General features: G+C 42.4%; 1 pseudogene; it reads right to left on the bottom strand.

The window, feature by feature from the left end:
• Positions 1 to 1,725, bottom strand: part of LOC102770280 — a 2,831-nt pseudogene extending 1,106 nt beyond the window's left edge.
• Between the last annotated feature and the right edge of the window lie 10,639 nt (positions 1,726 to 12,364).

Raw genomic sequence — 12,364 nt, 5'->3', positions numbered from 1 at the left:
ACTGTGTCTTGGCTGCTTGCCTCCCGGGGCCCTCACGTTCTCAGGCAGGTGGGCCAGATTCAGAGGCTCCTTTTGGATCCTGGTGCTGTGGAGGCCCCGCATCTCCATCGGCAAGCTGGTGTCTGACAGGCCTTCCATGTATGGCCTGAGCTTGGGATTGGGGCTGCTGAGGACACTGTGATTGTCCTTCATGTCTGGGCCGCTAGACAGGCCTTCAAAGTATGGCCGAAGCTTCGGTGTGGGGGTGCTGAGGACGCTGCCGTCGTCCTCAGTGTCTGTGCCACTGTCACTGGGGTTCGGCAGCATGTCATACAGGAGGTCCAGGTCCTCCTCCACCTCCGGGACATGCTCCCCATGGTCCTGCTCAGGGTCCAGGACCTCCTCTGAACCTTGGACTGTGCGCAGCCATAACAGGACTTTCTGGTGGCAGTTCTGTTGGGTGGTCAGGGTGCTCCGTGTGAATATGAGATTCCCCTCATCACAGTCACCCTCCTCCTGGTCAGCGGTGTGGTAGCTGGCCTCCCGCTGCGAGAAGAAGCTCTCACACATGCACTCAGAGTAGTTGTCCGAGGACTCAGCCTCGGGACTGGCTTGTCTGGCACTGTCCTCCTGGTCGATGGGCGGCAGGGACAGGGAGGAGATCTGGATCTTGTCCACCTTGCTGCTGGGTGTGCCCACCTTGCTGGTGGGTGTGCTGTGGGCCACAATTCGTTGTCCCTCTCCCTCGGCTTCTTGTCTCCCAGGGCCCACGAATTCTCGGGCATGTGGGGCAGACTCAGAGGCTCTGTTTGGGTCCTGTCACTGTGGCTGTCCCACATCTCCGTCTGCAAACTGGAGTCTGACAGGCCATCCAAGTGTGGCCTGAGCTTGGGCCTGGGGGTGCTGAGGACGCTCTCATCCTCCTCCAGGTATGGGTCACTTTTCCTGCGTTTCCCCATCATGTCAGACCGAAGGTCCCTCTCTGACACTTTGGACCTGTGAAACAGCGCCAGGACTTTCTGCTTCAGGTTTCTTCGTATTGATGGCCGCTGCTTCTTTGACTCCCCCTTCTCCAAGGCATCCTTGTGCAGGTCCTGTCTGTGCTTTCCCTGCCGCTGGCCTGCAGCTCATCCTGCCCCTCGTAGTTACCTGCCGCCTTGGCCTTAGGGCTGACCTGCATGGCACTGTCCTCGTGTTCAATGGGCTCACTGCACAGGGATGAGATCCAGATCTCGTAGTGGAGGATTCCTTGATGCTGCAAAAGAGACTCACCATCTGGCCACACCTGGGGTTTCGCTGCATGACGTCAGCCATGTGGATGGCGCCAGAGGCCAGTGTCTTGTAGCCCAGGATGTTTCTGTTCTTAGAGCATTTCCTCTGCTCCAGCATGATCTGGAGATTGTTACCTTCTCCCTTGAGGAAGTGGTTGTACTGCAGGGAGAAGGTCAGTGCCAGGTTGATCTGCACTAGTCTACTGCGGGGCAGCACAATCTCTTGGAACCTCAGGATGCCCTTGGAGTCCCGCATCTTCACGGAAATTACCACGGAATTGAGGTCCTTGGCCAGCTTCTTGAAGATCACTAGCTTCTTTAAAGTGAGACTACACCACCTGGGCACGCAGCTGGGGCTGGAGCAGTCCACTTCCCAGGTGGCGAACAGGTTCTGGGGCACCTGTGTTTTGAGCACCATGGACGTGCTGGCCAGGCCCACAGTTCGTGAGAAAGGTACAGCTGCTGGCACCTTTGTGGTCCTTTTCCTACTCAGGGTTTATGGTTTTTTCTCCTGTTATGGGACAGAGGAGGGACATGATTGGTGGCAACAAATGGGGCATGAGTGATGGAAGGAGAGTGTGGCCACACAAAAAGTGGCCACTCGCTAACCTGTGATTAGGTCAGGGAAGGCCTAGGTGGTGGTCTTTTAAGCTCAGAGACCTAAAGTTATCACAAAGGATGTTCTGAAGTTAAAACTTTTTAACTAAAAGCTGTTTATGGTGGGTTGCTGGGTCCTAGGCTGGAATCTTCTCTAAAAAAGGTCATGCTTTATCTTAACTGAGACTGTCTACTGTCTTTTGGAATCTACAAGAACATGGCTTTGGAACGTCAAAGGAATTTTCCTTTGTTTTGGACACTCTGTGCTCTGCTGAGACCATAAATCCCCTCATTGTTATTGAGTTCATTGTTGGCTGTTCTATCCTGTATCCCCCTATAGGAAAGAAGTATGTGTCTGTCATTTTACTTTTTATCCAATCTATCACCAATGGATTTCATGCAACCCACATACATCTCCACTTCTGACCGTAATATCTAAAGTAAGGTGACAACTGCCATTCTCCAGAGCATTATTTCAATCAATTGAGGTTTTGATTCAAGGCAAATGACCATTTGGCTCAGATAAAATCTCAACAATTGTTCACAGTGTTGAATGCTTCTTACTTGGATGTTTACTTGGCACAATACAGCAGGATCCCAGAAAATCTCACCCAGCACCACCCTGCTAACCTACACCTGGTGCTGGCATCCAGCAAAGGGTCCATTGACGTACCAGTTCCCTGCCTGCCGGTGAACTTGTGACAGTTGTCTGTTGGATTCAGGACCTTCCCTTGCTTGTGTTGCTGACTTTATTTGAGCCATATTTTGTAATACTCTTGGTGGAACAAAGGTTAACAGTTGATAGATCCCAGGCTAAGGAGAGACAGGAGGGAAAATGGGAATGGTTTTTAGCCCTGGATTTTCTATAGGATTTGCCTTTTGAGAGTCTGGGCAAACACCTTAGCTGTTTAAGTGAGAGCTGATCTTGTTCAGCTCAGAAGATAAAGGGGAATTTCTCCTTCCTGCACGAATCTCAGATGTTCTTAGACAACTGAAGATTTTTGCGGATGTGTCAGAGGTCATTCCTCATGACATGCAGGAGCCCCATAAGGAAATTCCCACACAACTGCAACTAAACTAACTGGCTCTTAAGGGGGAGCACTAATGAGGTTTAATCCACCTGTGCTGATAGCCCTGGTTGTTGTAGTCAGCAAGGAGAGAAACTGAGGCACATAAGAAGGTTGAATGAGACTCTAGGGGAACAATGCCGGCCTGAAAATTAAACTGATTGAGTGTATAGGATGCATATCTTGATTTGGAAATTAGAAACTTCTAAGGAGAAGCACAGACAAATTCTCTTTAAAAAATAAATGAACAATAAATTTCAGAGATTATCTTCAAAATCTCCTGAACCTAAAACATGCTAACACCCCATCCTCCCCCTTCTATAGCATGTCCACTATATCTTTTGCTCTCTGAGCTTCCTTGTCCAGATGTGTTCCTTCCCTTTCCTTCTTTCTTCCCCTTTTGTCTCCTCCACTACCACTCTCTACTTACTTAAGGGAAAATGAGAATAGGAATTCTACCAACTCCCTTTTGAGAAAAGCTGCTCTCAGCCAGAGAGGAATCAGCAATCATCCTCCATTTTCTCTATGGCCCTGATTGGTTCACAGAGAAATTTAACTGATGGAACATGTAATCCTGGCTATTTTAACCTATTGCAATTAATATACTCCTGGTTTCTGGGAGCAAAAGCAAGAGAATTACTAAATAAGGTTTATAGAAAACTCCTATAGAGAAGCCTCCACACTTTAAGGATATAAGAAACTGAAACAGGATTTAGAAAAAGGAAACAAACGGAAACAAGCATAGTGCAGCTCCAAGAGTTTTTTTCCTTCCCACTGATACTTCGGGAGAATTTTAAAGTATCATTAAATGGGAAGCCATTGCCTTAGCCAGTTTGGCTAAGGGGATAGTGTTTTTCCTGCAGACTGAAGGGTCCCAGGTTTGATTCTGGTCAAGAGCACATGCCCAGGTTGCAGGCTTGATCCCCATTAGGGGGCGTGCAGGAGGCAGCCAATTGATGATTCTCTCTCATCTTTAATGTTGCTATATCTCTCTCCCTTTCCCTTCCTCTCTTAAATTTATTTTTAAAAAGGGGGAGGGGGAGAAGCCACTAAGTACCCTGTATATACTGAGGTGATTTTATTTGTTTTTAACCACACCCAATTAATTGCTTTCACCATCGGAATAAAGCTTTCCTACAAATGTCTGTTTTTTAATCAAAACCTGTTTCCTTCCAACTAGGGAATGTTATGAGAATATATATGGTTTGCTTATCAAATCTTCCCCAATTCACCTGTTTAGTGAGTGGGGTTTTTTTTCTTTTTAATGAAATCAGTGATGCTTTCTCCAGAATAGTAACATATATACTTAGAATAAATGAACTAGATGCTGAACCAAAAGGGAAAGTAATGTATTTAAAGGAACCTTCCAGGAGGAATCTAACCTTGAGACTCACCGAATGTTTGCTAATCATCTCTTTGTCATTATTATCTTCCACGAGAGCCTGAAGCCTGAGAGATGGCTTAACAGGGTACCCACCCTACTCAGAATGGCCCCAAACAGCCCAGAGACTGGCAGACATGCCTCTAACACTAGGCTTGCTCATATGTCTGCCTAAAGATGGGGGACCAGCCCACAGTGAATTGAGAGTTCTCTTTTGGGGTACATATTGACCAAAAAGGAGTAACTTGACCCTGAGTGCCTCAAGCAAGAAGCCAATCTTCTTTTGTTACACCAGTTACCTAGTTGCAATATAAAGTGGGTAATAGAGAGGTTTGGCACCATTAACTTTAAGACTCTCGCACCTGGGACCTGTGTTGCCATTCCCAGGGGAGAAAGACGGAGGTTTCATATACCTGAAAGTCTTTATACCTCTCAGAGTTGTGTGCTTTCTGGAAACTAGAAAAATATTCCCAAATAGAAAGAAACAATCCAAAAATGGGTGAATGAATTTGTCAACCCCTTGCCAACATTTGGGGGGGCAACCCAGTCCCTGAGGTATTGAAAATGACTATCCTTGTTTTACAAATGAAGTCTTCAAGGTTCCATAGGTTTTGCTCCAGAAACAGTTCAAAGCCCACCAAGTCCTTTTACCTTCCCCAAACCTCCCCTATTCATTTTGAAGGCTTACAGGTAATTGGCTTCATGCAACCAAAGTCCCAGAACCTTTGAAGTGAAAACACCTGAGTTCACCAAGACGTCTTGTCTAGGCCATTTTTAAAAATACAAACCTCTGGAAGATATGACTTATTCCAATAGAAAAAAACAATACCTTACCCACCTACACAAATCTCTTTAGCTTTTTCAACTATTTCTTTCTAACTTAGTAAGTTTTAATGGAAGATATTAAATACCTACACATTTTGAAATAACGTGAATACTGACACATTGATTGCTAGACAAGTCTGAAGTTCACTGCTTTTGGGTTTTTTTTAATTGCAGAAGGTCTGTAAAATGGATTTGGAGCTGTTGATGGAATGTTTTGTGCTTTGCTGAAGGTGTGTGTTTTGAAAGTAAGAGTTTGATTAAAATATGTTCATTAACATCAAGCTAAGGAATGCTGGCTGTTCACTTGTGTGCTTGTGATTGGAAATTAATGCTCCTAACAGTTAAAAATGTTCCACTTAAGTTGGAAGAAATTATACAGTTGTGACAATAGAAGGCGTGAGGTATGGAGTGTCATATTTGAAGGAAAAGGACAAATGTAAGTTTTTCTAAGGATAGTTATTTCTGAAAGGGTAAGAAGGTTTGTGAAAGTTGAGGAAAGTTTTGTAAAAGGGGTATAGGCTATATAATTTTGTGGAAGTTTTATATAAAAATATTCTTGTATTTCTCTACAAGAATAATAATAATTCAAATTATGTGTATAGTCTTTTTGTGCTATGTGTTCATCTATGTGTTATGTGTGGTGAATTGTCAGCCTCCATATGACATTACTAGGATATAATCTTTTATTGGCCTACAAAGATTCAATGCTTATGTAAATTAAGGAGAATTCTGTAGTCTGGACAAAATACTGAATATTACAACTGTTTGCAAGTATGATTATTATCTTTTAGAGGGATTACCCTAAGTCTGTGTTTGCTTTACTTTGATTTACAAAATCTCGATGGTATAATCTTTTGCACAAGTATATTTGCAACCTTCCCAAAGTTTCTATTGTAAGAGACTTTTAAAACAGGAGATGACTTTGAGTCAATTCCAATGGGCCCTGGAATACCTCAAGGATTTATTCTCTATCCTTATTAGAGAAACATTTTTAACAAATTTAGGACTACTTAATATGCTTGAAATTACCTGAGAAGCTTTACCAAATTAAAAAATATAAATTACTGTGCTATTTGTGTACCTATATTTTTATTAAAATGGATGTTCTAAAGGTTACAACCTGCTCTAGGTAGGAAAGTACAAAGATTCAAAGAAAATTTCAAATAGGAAACACTCTGGTGCAACAGTGGTCTTGGTGTCAGCGACACCAGGCCAGCCAAGAGGATGGTTTCCTGTGAGGATGTCTCTCAGTTCCACTCCGGGTACTTGTGGCTCAACCATTGGCAGTTTATGAATTATTCCCAATTCTCAATACAAGAAGCCAAGGCCAATGTTTTAAAATCTTACATGTTATCTGTTCCTCTTATATTGAGATTATGTATCGAATCCAAATATATACATATACTTATATATTTTCATATCGTTCTCTGTAATTTTACAGTAATTATTGTTATCCAAATGTCATTGCCTTGAAATGCTATATTTTACCAAAAAAGCAGTTTTTTATCAATTGCATTGCAATCAAAACTATAACCATCCCTCTTTGTTTTGTCATTCATAGATATTGTTTTACTTTACTGCATCTTCAAATATGTTACATCTTTAGAAAAATTCATGAAAAGGACTCTTGACTTACTCTAATTTTTATTTTTTTAATATATTTCATTGATTTTTTACAGAGAGGAAGGGAGAGGGATAGAGAGTTGGAAACATCGATGAGAGAGAAACATCGATCACCTGCCTCTAGCAGAATCCCTACTGGGGATTTGGCTGCAACCAAGGTACATGCCCTTGACCTGAATTGAACCTGGGACCTTTGGGCATGCAGGCCTACGCCCCACCCACTGAGGCAAACTGGTCAGGGCTTGACTTACTCTAAGTAACAGGTTTCTACGCAGGTCACATCTTTGAACTGAATGAAGAAGTATAGAGCTCTAAGGAATAACTGAATTCATGAAAATACTAGCTAATAACCAGGATAAACAACAAAATGGGTAGGGAACTAAATGAATTTCACAATAATCCCAAGAGACAAAGACTTCAAGGACCAAAACTTACAACCAGGAGATTTTGTTTATTGAAACACATAAATTAAAGACTCTCTCCAATGTGTTAAAAAGGATGTTACCTTATTAGAGGCCTAACCACAAATGGATATCTGTCACTGCACTGCCCTCCATCCACCAAGGAGACTGAAGACTTTTCAAGGATGAGAAACCACTGGCCGTGGGGGCTGACAGCTTTCCCACAAAGTCAACAATGCCTGGATGCTGACAAATTACTGCTTCTCAAACCTTTTCTTCTATCTCCTAACTGTTATTTATTATATGTACATCAACTGATTTTTATATTTTTATTACACATCTTATTACATATGAATAGTTGAATTTTGATATCTAATTTTTCCCACCTACTAGACAAGTACATTCTAATGATCAGTCATGGTCAGGAAACAGTAGAGAGTCTTAATTCTTCTGGCCAAACATAGCATAAGTGCAAGGAACAGTAGATGAAGAAGGAAACATATAATTAGCTTAATAAACAATTATGAAAATACATGCAAAGGGTATTTTGGTTGGCTGGGATGCTTATTTCCCTTAGGCGCTGTCTTGTCTAGTAGTAGACATTTTCTATTCCTAAACAGTTTTCCTGCTTTAATGTTGTTGCTTTTGTTCCAGGTATGTAAATGTTATACTAGATGCAAAATACCAAAACTTAAGACAAGCAGCATAGGGACTCTGCTCATGTTAGCTCAAAGTATAAAATTGATACAGAATATTTTTTAACAAGAACATATAGGATCTCATGGCCTCCCATGCACCTGCCTTTTTATTTGGATTAATAATAAAAATTCCACTTTGAATGCCATTTAAGGTTTTAGTCTTACCTTATCCGGAATGGTCCATTGTTCAGCAAGACATAACACTAACACTCATCATCAATGCATAATTTGTATTGATTGATGAACAAAAGGAGGATGTGTGAATGAAAAAGGGGCCCCATGCTAACCTGACTAGCTCAGGGAAGTCCTGCAAGGCAGCCTTGCAAACTCAGAGACCTTAAGTAACTACAAAGGATGGTCTGAAATTAAAACACTAACAGGATCTCATGATGGGTAGTCAGATCCTTGTCTGGAATCTACACTGACAAAGGTCAATCTTTACCATAACTTAGTCTGTGGACTGCCTTTTTGCATCTATGATTTTCCTTATTTTGGACACCTCATGCACAGGCACCGTTCTATGCTCTGTGAAGATCAGAGATCCCTTCGTTGTTATTGAGTTCATTGTTGACTTGAAACTATCCTATATCCACCATTGTAAAAGAAATATGTGCCTATCATTTTACCCTTTATCCAATCACAGAAGTGTCTGCACTTTGCTTTCTCCTCTCTCCCTAAGAGAAAAGGTTCTTGACAAAAAAAGAATTGCAGGTGAGGAACATGAAGCACATTAAGTATCTTAGGTCATTCTCTTAGCAGAAGACAGACAGCACATGCTTGTATTAACAGTGTCACCCATGTGATTTCTGACAGAACATCCCAATGTATGATGAGAACACAGAGGCTTTTCCTGGGGTGGAGGGTCTGGATATTAGGACATGTGGTATGTTTAGGGTGCACAGTTGTCATGGCAATGGAAGGTTTTATGGTCCAGGTCCCACAGCAATAAAGACATGGATCTCCATGATAAGCAGTCCTGGTCCCCATACAATGTGCAGCCCTAGAAGACCCCAGCTCCTGACATGGAGGAGACGAGGACCCAGATTCCTTTGGGTAGTGGGCACTAGGAGGGAACTCGGGAGTAGCAAGGTGCCTTCTGGAACCTGGGTCTTGTTGACTCCCTGGAGTTCTGGAGTTTGGGTTAACTGGGCACCTACACTCACCCTTCCTGTGGTGCTTCAGGCTTGAGGATATACCAGGTATCTGTGCCTCTTGCAGGGGCATGGAGTTGAGGACCCCATCTTTTGGCTCCGGTCTGTTCTCCTGCGTGGAGCTCTATAAAGACAGTTCTCAGTCACCAGGGGAAACCTCAGAGCCCTGTTTTGCTGGTTCTCTAAAACCCTGTTAACCGTACACCCCGGACACACAAAATGTGAGTTGCTGAGACCTCTACTGGCAAGGAAAAGGCATGTTATCCTGAGGGCCTAGGAATCCCATTGGCACAGATAAGGGACCCCTCTAGAGCCCCATCCCCACCTGCCTGCCCCACCCTGGGGTGTGATCACAGCAGGACCTCTAGGTTATCCACTGCTCCAAACACTCCCGTGGTTCTCCCTGCAGGACCCCCTATCCACCACATGAAGAGGGGGGATGTGGGCTGCACAGGGATGGCCCACAGAGGAGGCTGGCCTGGTGTGAATGGGTCTGACCCAGGCCACCTTCACTTACCTGAGGGGATCTTCTTGAAAACGGCAAGAGATGTCGGGCACGAGTGTTGAACCATCTAGAGTCTGGAACAACGCTCCCTGCAGGGTCCCCGGGAACCAGAGCCCCCATTACTGGGAACACAACAAGAGAACATGTTGAAATAAAGAGAAAAAAGTGTTCAGTTCAAGCTTGAGCCTGAGAGGCCAATGTTATAGGTTCTCCTACGGTGATACTTATGCTCTTAGGACTCAGCAAAATCATATATATGAATATTCAAATATATAAGAGCATATTTAATTTTTCTAAGACTTATAGATGGCCCTCCTGGGTGCCTGTACTAGATTACACTCCCATCACTGCCCATCATGTTCCCATTTGTCCATTAGCCTCAACAACACTTCCCATCATCACACTCTAATTTGTCTTGCAGATCGATGTAAAGAGGGCCTCATTACTTCTCTGACTACAAGTACAATTTAACATCTCTGCATATCTTACAAGTGAAATTTAACATCTTCATACCTTGTTAACGTTTTGTGTTTCCCTTTATGAAATTCCCTTTTCATATACTCGACCCATTTTATGTGACAGACGTTTCTTATAAAATGTAGATATTTATCCCAACAAGGGATTTCAGAGATTGCTTGCAAGTTTTAAGATAAAGCTCCCATAAACATTTGTGCTCAGGTTTTTGAGTGGATGAAAGTTTCTATTTCTCTGGGATAAATGCCCAGGAGTGCAATTGCTGGGGTGTGTGGTAGTTACATATCTAGTTTTCTAAGAAACAACCAAACTACTTTCCCCAGTGGCTGTTAGTAGTCTACATTCCCAGCAGCACTGTATGAGTGACAGTTTCTCCACATCCTCCCCAGCATTGAGTGTTATCACAGTCTTTTATTTTAGTTAGTCTCTTTGTGCTTTAATTAACCTTTGGTAATGACTTATGATGTTGAACTTTTCAAGTGCTCATGTATCATGTTATAGCGTATTCAGTGAAGTGTCTGTTCATTTATTCTGTTTAATTCACCGGTGAACCACCTGGGCCTGGATGCCCTTCCTTAGATGCTTTAACAACAAATTCAACTTCTTTCATAGACTAGTCAGGGCATCACATTCTCTTGAGGAGGAAGGTTGTATAGTTTGTTTCTTCCCAGTTATTGGTCCATTTCAGCTAACTTGTTACAACTATTTGTACAGCGTGTTTCTCTGTTTCTTTGTCAGTCTGCCTAGAAATCTGTTTGTTTTACCAATATTTTTAGAGAAGCAGTTTTCTGAAGGCTATTTTGAAATTCTTTGTTTTCCTGATTTCTGAGATTATGTTTCCCCTTTTCCTTATTTCTTCAAAGACACTAAGGTTTATATAGAGTATACTTCACTTCAGCTTCCGTTATACCTTCTAAACTGTCCAGATAGTTGGTGATTTTAAAGCTATCCTTTATTATTAACTTCTTACCTGAGTGCATTATGGTTAGAGAATATATAGTTCTCTAACCATATATGGTTCATGAACATATCAATGGAGAAAAAACATATATATCTTCTTTGGAATTTATTGAGACTTCCTATGTGGCAGAGTATGTGGTAATGATTTATTTTGTTTAAAAGACTGGGAATTTCCTGTTAGTCTGATATAATATGTCTAACAAAGCAAACAATAACTTCCATTTGTCAAATTTTCTTCGATTTAAAAACAATCATTTATTGCTTCTCATTTAATAGGTCCTATTTCTAGAGGCAGGTTTAAAATTAATGCATTCTATTTTGCAAGACAAGAAGCTTTCCCATAACTTAGAATACATGCAGTTAAATGTATCCCGGTGGTTTATTACACATATCTATATTTTCCTCAGCAAGGCATGCTCTTTGATATGCCCTCCTGTGTTTCATTCCACTACCCTCGTCCACTACAAGGTGCTGACACTATCTAATATTTTAGATTTTTTCCACTCTTTTTCTGTATTCTTTTAGTCAGGAATAAACTTAGCATGGGGCCATGTGGGCAGAGCTCAAATGATTTATCTCAGTGCTGGGGCCAATGCAATGCTGTGAGCTCACTCCAGTGAACATGCTTCCTTAGCACAGTAGGAAGTGGCAACGCCCGCCTGACAAATCACCAAGATCCACCTCTCTTAGACCCGGCCCTCAAGCAAATTGGATAACATAGCAAGCATGTCCCTATTGTATTGGCTGCTCACCCCTTTATATACGGCTTTACTTCCTCAATAAATTTAGATCTGTGTCTCTGAAGCTGGTCTCCGGAGTCGTGCATGCAAACGCCCCAGCAGGTTGAACTCTGTCGTTCCTGGAACAGGGACCCCCTGTTCAAGGGCCACATGGCTGACTTCTGGGATTTATGGTTCTGGCTTCACACAGGACAGGGATCTCTCACAGAATCTCCAATCTCTGTATCTAGGGTGAAAAGAGCTTTGCCCAAGGCCTTGTGGAGAATCAAATGAGGTTGTGGCTTTGTCACGAGGAAGAGAAAATGGCCAATGAGCTCAACCATAGCCCGTGCAGCAGACCTGACCACTGTCAAGGAACCCAGAGAGCACATTCCAGGGCAGACCCCACTGAGTTTCTACAATAAACCTGTGAGCTTGACCCTAGGTCAGTGATTGCGAACCTATGACATATGAACTCATTTTTTTCTGTTGATATTTCTTTGTTAAATGGCATTTAAGTATATAAAATAAATGTCAAAAATATCAATCTTTGTTTTACTATGGTTACAAATATCCGAAAATTTCTATATATGACACGTCACCAGAGTTAAGTTAGGGTTTTTCAAAATGCTGACATGCGGAGCTCAAAAGTTTTGCCATCACTGCCCTAGGTCTTGCTCACTATGTAATGTTGAATTTCATGTGAAAAACAT

Source organism: Myotis davidii, unplaced genomic scaffold, assembly GCF_000327345.1.
Source record: "Myotis davidii unplaced genomic scaffold, ASM32734v1 scaffold398, whole genome shotgun sequence".
Lineage (NCBI taxonomy): Eukaryota > Metazoa > Chordata > Mammalia > Chiroptera > Vespertilionidae > Myotis > Myotis davidii.
This window is presented reverse-complemented; position numbering and strand designations above follow the sequence as displayed.